General features: G+C 45.4%; 1 non-coding gene across 1 annotated transcript; it reads left to right on the top strand.

Moving 5' to 3' along the window:
• Positions 1-2,399: 2,399 nt before the first annotated feature.
• On the top strand, positions 2,400-2,473 carry TRNAN-GUU (transfer RNA asparagine (anticodon GUU)). The gene has a single exon. It is a non-coding gene; the product is annotated as a tRNA-Asn (tRNA).
• Positions 2,474-6,526: the final 4,053 nt, after the last annotated feature.

Below are 6,526 nucleotides of genomic sequence, written 5' to 3'. Positions count from 1 at the left end.
ATGCATTTATGGACTTTCTGCCCTTTATTACGCTCTATGCACTTTAAACCCTTAATCAAGCTCATATCCACCTTATAAACAGTCGATGGAATTAGTGCAAAGAAATACATTTTGTTTGTTGAGTACGTATATTAGCCAAGAACTAAATGAGCTTTTGTATCCCACAATATTGTGCAGAGTGCTGAGTGCAGAGTGCAGAGTAGTGAGTGCAGAGTAGTGAGTGCAGAGTAGTGAGTGCAGAGTAGTGAGTGCAGAGTAGTGAGTGCAGAGTAGTGAGTAGTGAGTGCAGAGTAGTGAGTGCAGAGTAGTGAGTGCAGAGTAGTGAGTGCAGAGTAGTGAGTGCAGAGTAGTGAGTGCAAAGTAGTAATGCAGAGTAGTGAGTGCTGAGTGCAGAGTAGTGAGTAGTGAGTGCTGAGTGCAGAGTACTGAGTGCAGAGTACTGAGTGCAGAGTACTGAGTGCAGAGTAGTGAGTGCAGAGTAGTGAGTGCATAGTGAGTGCTGCAGAGTAGTGAGTAGTGAGTGCAGAGTAGTAATGCAGAGTAGTGAGTGCTGAGTGCAGAGTAGTAATGCAGAGTAGTGAGTGCAGAGTAGTGAGTGCAGAGTAGTGAGTGCAGAGTAGTGAGTGCAGAGCAGTGAGTGCATAGTGAGTGCAGAGTAGTAATGCAGAGTAGTGAGTAGTGAGTGCAGAGTAGTGAGTGCAGAGTAGTGAGTGCTGAGTAGTGACTGCTGAGTGGTGAGTGAAGAGTAGTGAGTGCAGAGTAGTGAGTGCAGAGTAGTGAGTGCAAAGTAGTGAGTGCAGAGTAGTAATGCAGAGTAGTGAGTGCTGAGTGCAGAGTAGTGAGTGCAGAGTAGTGAGTGCAGAGTAGTGAGTAGTGAGTGCTGAATAGTGAGTGCAGAGTAGTGAGTGCAGAGTAGTGAGTAGTGAGTGCTGAGTGCAGAGTAGTGAGTGCAGAGTAGTGAGTGCAGAGTAGTGAGTGCTGAGTGCAGAGTAGTAATGCAGAGTAGTGAGTAGTGAGTGCTGAGTGCAGAGTACTGAGTGCAGAGTACTGAGTGCAGAGTGCAGAGTAGTGAGTGCAGAGTAGTGAGTGCAGAGTAGTGAGTGCAGAGTAGTGAGTGCATAGTGATTGCAGAGTAGTGAGTAGTGAGTGCAGAGTAGTGAGTGCAGAGTAGTGAGTGGTGAGTGCAGAGTAGTGAGTGCAGAGTAGTGAGTGCAGAGTAGTGAGTGCAGAGTAGTGAGTGCAGAGTAGTGAGTGCAGAGTAGTGAGTGCAGAGTAGTGAGTAGTGAGTGCTGAGTGCTGAGTGCAGAGTAGTGAGTGCAGAGTAGTGAGTAGTGAGTGCTGAGTGCAAAGTAGTGAGTGCAGAGTAGTGAGTGCAGAGTAGTGAGTGCAGAGTAGTGAGTGCAGAGTAGTGAGTAGTGAGTGCAGAGTAGTGAGTGCAGAGTAGTGAGTGCAGAGTAGTGAGTGCAGAGTAGTGAGTAGTGAGTGCAGAGTAGTGAGTAGTGAGTGCAGAGTAGTGAGTGGTGAGTGCAGAGTAGTGAGTGGTGAGTGCAGAGTAGTGAGTAGTGAGTGCAGAGTAGTGAGTGCAGAGTAGTGAGTGCAGAGTAGTGAGTGCAGAGTAGTGAGTAGTGAGTGCAGAGTAGTGAGTAGTGAGTGCAGAGTAGTGAGTAGTGAGTGCAGAGTAGTGAGTAGTGAGTGCAGAGTAGTGAGTGCAGAGTAGTCATTGCCGAGTAGTGAGTGCAGAGTAGTGAGTGCAGAGTAGTGAGTGGTGAGTGCAGAGTGGTGAGTGCAGAGTAGTGAGTGCAGAGTAGTGAGTGCAGAGTAGTGAGTGCAGAGTACTGAGTGCAGAGTAGTGAGTGCAGAGTACTGAGTGCAGAGTACTGAGTGCAGAGTACTGAGTGCAGAGTAGTGAGTGCAGAGTAGTGAGTGCAGAGTAGTGAGTGCAGAGTAGTGAGTGCAGAGTAGTGAGTAGTGAGTGCAGAGTAGTGAGTGCAGAGTAGTGAGTAGTGAGTGCTGAGTGCAGAGTGCTGAGTGCAGAGTAGTGAGTGCAGAGTAGTGAGTAGTGAGTGCTGAGTGCAGAGTAGTGAGTGCAGAGTAGTGAAGATGGGATGGGCAAGACACACGCCTCACGGGCTGGTAGCACGCAAACGGAGGAGCAGGGAGCTACGCTAAGCAGGCAAAGAGAAAAGTCATGTATGAGTCTCATGCACTGTGACCGGTAGTAATACTGGCTCTAACACCATTAGACAGTAGTCTACACATCATAAATTACAACAGTAACAAGACACTAAGCAAATGACAAATGCTGTATGGCATAAAGACGCCTTATATAATACAGGCTCCAGGCAGGCGCACACATGTCAAGACATATATTGAGTCTCAGGAAATGTATACAGTCAATAGTCTCTGTGGCGCAATCGGTTAGCGCGTTCGGCTGTTAACCGAAAAGTTGGTGGTTCAAGCCCACCCAGGGACGTATCCTTTTGTCTGCATGAAACACAGATACGTACCTTTGCTCTTTCCTGCGTGCGATCCTTTCCCTGAGTAGTGAGTAGTGAGTGCAGAGTAGTGAGTAGTGAGTGCAGAGTAGTGAGTAGTGAGTGCAGAGTACTGAGTGCTGAGTAGTGAGTGCAGAGTACTGAGTGCAGAGTAGTGAGTGCAGAGTACTGAGTGCAGAGTACTGAGTGCAGAGTACTGAGTGCAGAGTAGTGAGTGCAGAGTAGTGAGTGCAGAGTAGTGAGTGCAGAGTAGTGAGTGCAGAGTAGTGAGTAGTGAGTGCAGAGTAGTGAGTGCAGAGTAGTGAGTAGTGAGTGCTGAGTGCAGAGTGCTGAGTGCAGAGTGCTGAGTGCAGAGTAGTGAGTGCAGAGTAGTGAGTAGTGAGTGCTGAGTGCAGAGTAGTGAGTGCAGAGTAGTGAGTAGTGAGTGCAGAGTAGTGAGTAGTGAGTGTGCAGAGTAGTGAGTGCAGAGAGAGTGTGCAGAGTAGTGAGTGCAGAGTGAGTGTTCAGAGTAGTGAGTGCAGAGTGAGTGTGCAGAGCAGTGAGTGCAGAGTGAGTGTGCTTAGCAGTGAGTGCAGAGTGAGTGTGCAGAGCAGTGAGTGCAGAGTGAGTGTGCAGAGCAGTGAGTGCAGAGTGAGTGTGCAGAGCATTGTGTGCTGTTGAGTGCATAGTGCTGTGTATTGGCAATGTTAATGACAATGCCATTTATTTTTGATTTAAAGAAAAAAAAATGTCATGAGCAATGCCAATAGCTCTACCTTTAATGATGCCGAGACCATTGCATTGCAAATGCTTGTTAGGTCTTGTGTTGACCAAACTGTTTTTCAGGCTCTGGGCTTTCCTATAGGAGAATAAAGGTTTTTCCCAATTCAGTGCTCCTGAATTAATTATGGACCAATGTTTGTTAATACTTTTGTTGACCTGGTTTGAAATTGCATTATATGTTGTTACACATGTGAGAGGTATATTGTCTCTGTTTTTTATAGTTTCTTCCAATAGGGCTTGGCGGGCTTGATTTCTTGCCCGTTTTTGGCACTTGTGTGTATTCCTGGGTGGATAGCCACGTTGGGCCAGTTTCGTGGTGAGTTCTCCAGCTTGTTTTTTGTAATCAGTTAATTTGCTGCAGTTTCTTCGTAGGCGTAAGTATTGGCCGTAGGGGAGATTCTCCCTCAGGGGTCGCGGATGAAAGCTTTCAAATCTTAGAAGATTATTTTTTGCTGTCGGCTTGAAGTAGGTTTTTGTGACCAGGGTTTCATTTTCCTTTTGGATTTGTATGTCCAAGAAGACCATTTTTTCTTTATCTGCACTGTGGGTGAAGTGCAGATGAGGATCACAGTTGTTGAGCCAAGTTATGAATGTTGTTAATGTTTCTTGTGAACCCTGCCAGATGGTTAGCACGTCGTCAATATACCTGCGCCAGAATTTGATGTTTTCTAAGTATGGGTTGTTGGGTGATAAGATGTATTTCTGTTCAAAATCGAACACATAGAGTCCTGCTATACTCGGCGCGAAAACGCTGCCCATGGATGTGCCCCCTATTTGCAAGTATAGGGAGCCTTCATACTCGAAAAAATTCTTTTTAAGGCTAGGGTAGCACAACTGATGATAAATTCTTTCGGAGTCCGGTGTTCCCAAATGGTTTGGTCCAGTGTTTTTTTAGTACATTGATGGTGGCATCCTGAGGAATGTTAGTATAGAGGCTTTCTATGTCAAAGCTTACTATGATCATGTTCTCCTCCATCTTTATGGTCTCTAGTAGTGTTAGTAAATTTTTTGTATCCTTAAGGTAGGTAGATGTTCTTTGCACAATGGGTTTTAGGAAAAAGTCACAGAACCTAGATAAAGGTTCTAGTAGTGAACCTATTCCGCATACTATCGGTCTTCCGGGAGGTGGAAGTTTGTCCTTATGCATCTTTGGGACCACATAGAAGTATGGTATTTTGGCCTCAGTTTTTGTCAAATAATCAGCTTCTTGTTTGGAAATATGTCCTACTTCTTCTGCTGTTTCCACCAGATCAATGATCTCTATTCGTAAGTCGTCTGTGGGGTCGTGTGTGAGTGGTAAGTAGTTGTTTCTGTCATCCAGCAAACGTCTGCATTCTATGTGGTAATCTGTTTTGTTCATTACAACTAGACCTCCACCCTTGTCAGCTGGTTTTATAATTATGGTGGTGTCATTCTTGAGGTCTGATATGGCTTTCTTCTCAGACCTGCTGGTATTGTGGTAGAGAGTGGGAATTGGTGTAGACTCAATTTCATTGAACACCGCCTGTTCGAAAGTGTTAATTTCCACTGGGACAGTGTGTGGAGGAGGGACAACTGTCGATTTTGTTCTTAAGCCAGTTTCATTTGTGATTTCTTCAGTGTTCTCAGTGTTAGTTTTCTCGAAAAATGCTTTTAGTTTTAGTTTTCTGAAGAAAGCTGCTAGCTCGCAATGTAGTTTAAACTTGTCCAGGGTGGCTGTTGGTACAAAGCCCAATCCCTTGTTTAGGACTTGTCTCTCCGTTTCAGTTAAAGTGCGTGATGACAGATTAGTCACTAATTCCTCATGTTGCTGGGGCCTGCTCTGTTGGTCCCTGTCTTGTTCCTGGTGTTGCTGCTCACCGTGTCTTCCTCTTCCCAGTGGACGTTGTTTCCTTGTTTGTTGCGGCCTCTCCCGCGCCTGCCTCTGTTCTGAAAAGGAGGACGGAACTGGTTTGGTGGGAAGGGGAACTGCTGAAAAGGTGGTTGCCATCCATACATTGGGAATTGTTGGGGTTGTTGGAATTGGTTCTGGAACGGAGGGTGGCTGTATTGTGGCCATTGGTAATGTCCTCGGTATGCTCCTCTCTGTCTTTGTTGTGGCGTGCTGCTATTGGATCCTCCGCTGCTGTTGGAGCTGTGGGAGGTGTTGCTTGCCGCTTCCGAGTCTGAATCTTGTGTGGTTGTGGCTTTATAATCAGGGTCCGAATAGGGATAAGCCTTGACAAAGGAAAAATTTTTAAGATCTTTTTGAAATTTGGATACTTTCTGTTGGGTGAGGTTCTCTGTATTCGTTCATCTCTTTATTCAAATCATCTAGTTTCTTTTTATACCCTGTAATTGTGGTTTTGATTTGTAATATAAAGTATAATCCAATTGTGCGTGCAGTGCCACGCTATGAGGGCCCAATCTTTTCTGAACTCAGCATCATCTAAGAATATTCTTGGGGCATTGGAAACAAGGAGGCCCTTTGGGGCTATGTTATTGGTTACATATTCCTTAAGTATAGTCCCATGCAAGATTGTTCTGATGCGGTTGCGTTTCATTTCCGTGAGTTTGTCCCATTCAGAAGTCTGTGATATGGTATTGCTGATATTGGCATCAGCAAATACATTAAGGTTGCTCATGATGGAGTCTATTTCTTCTGTTGAGAAGGATAAACCTGGGTTCTCTGCCATGTCCGTATTGTGTCTAACCTCCAATGGTACTGTTGAGAGAGTTGGTATCTAGACTCTCACAGCTGCGCGCTGCCACGATATCGAAAAAACAAAATTGAGAGTAAGGGATTTGGTCCATACACAAATGGACGAGAAATACTCCTGATCCCCTGGTCACGAATATTCAAGAAACAAATGAAGGAGTATCACCCGATGAGTAGGTAGAAGGTTTTCCAAACGTGGAATCAGTATTCCTTGTTAATAAAACCCTCACTCACCACCTAGTGGTGACATGCTTCATCATCGGGGTCCACCCTGGTGGCCTAGCGTCACCAGGGTGTGCTTCGACACCTGGATTACAGTGGAGCAGGTTGTGAAGTGTAGGTGCAAAAAAAGAAAAAATACAGTGTTAAAAATTGTCCTGGTTATGGCTTTATAAATGAATTTTATTGAAAAAAGCAACTGGACAATATTAAAATAAAGGGTGAGATACTGGATACGCTCACTCAGATATGGGGTTTGCCTCCTGTAACTGGACACTCACGTTGCGGGGATTGCAGTGTCTGCCACCTTACGGAGAACACAAAGACACTGAACTTAGAAGCCGACAGAGTGTGGGAACAGAGATCCCACACT

The sequence above is a fragment of the Lissotriton vulgaris genome, chromosome 1_1 (genome assembly GCF_964263255.1).
Source record: "Lissotriton vulgaris chromosome 1_1, aLisVul1.2, whole genome shotgun sequence".
Lineage (NCBI taxonomy): Eukaryota > Metazoa > Chordata > Amphibia > Caudata > Salamandridae > Lissotriton > Lissotriton vulgaris.
Note: the sequence above shows the minus strand (reverse complement) of the source record. Positions and strands in the feature narration are given on the sequence as shown.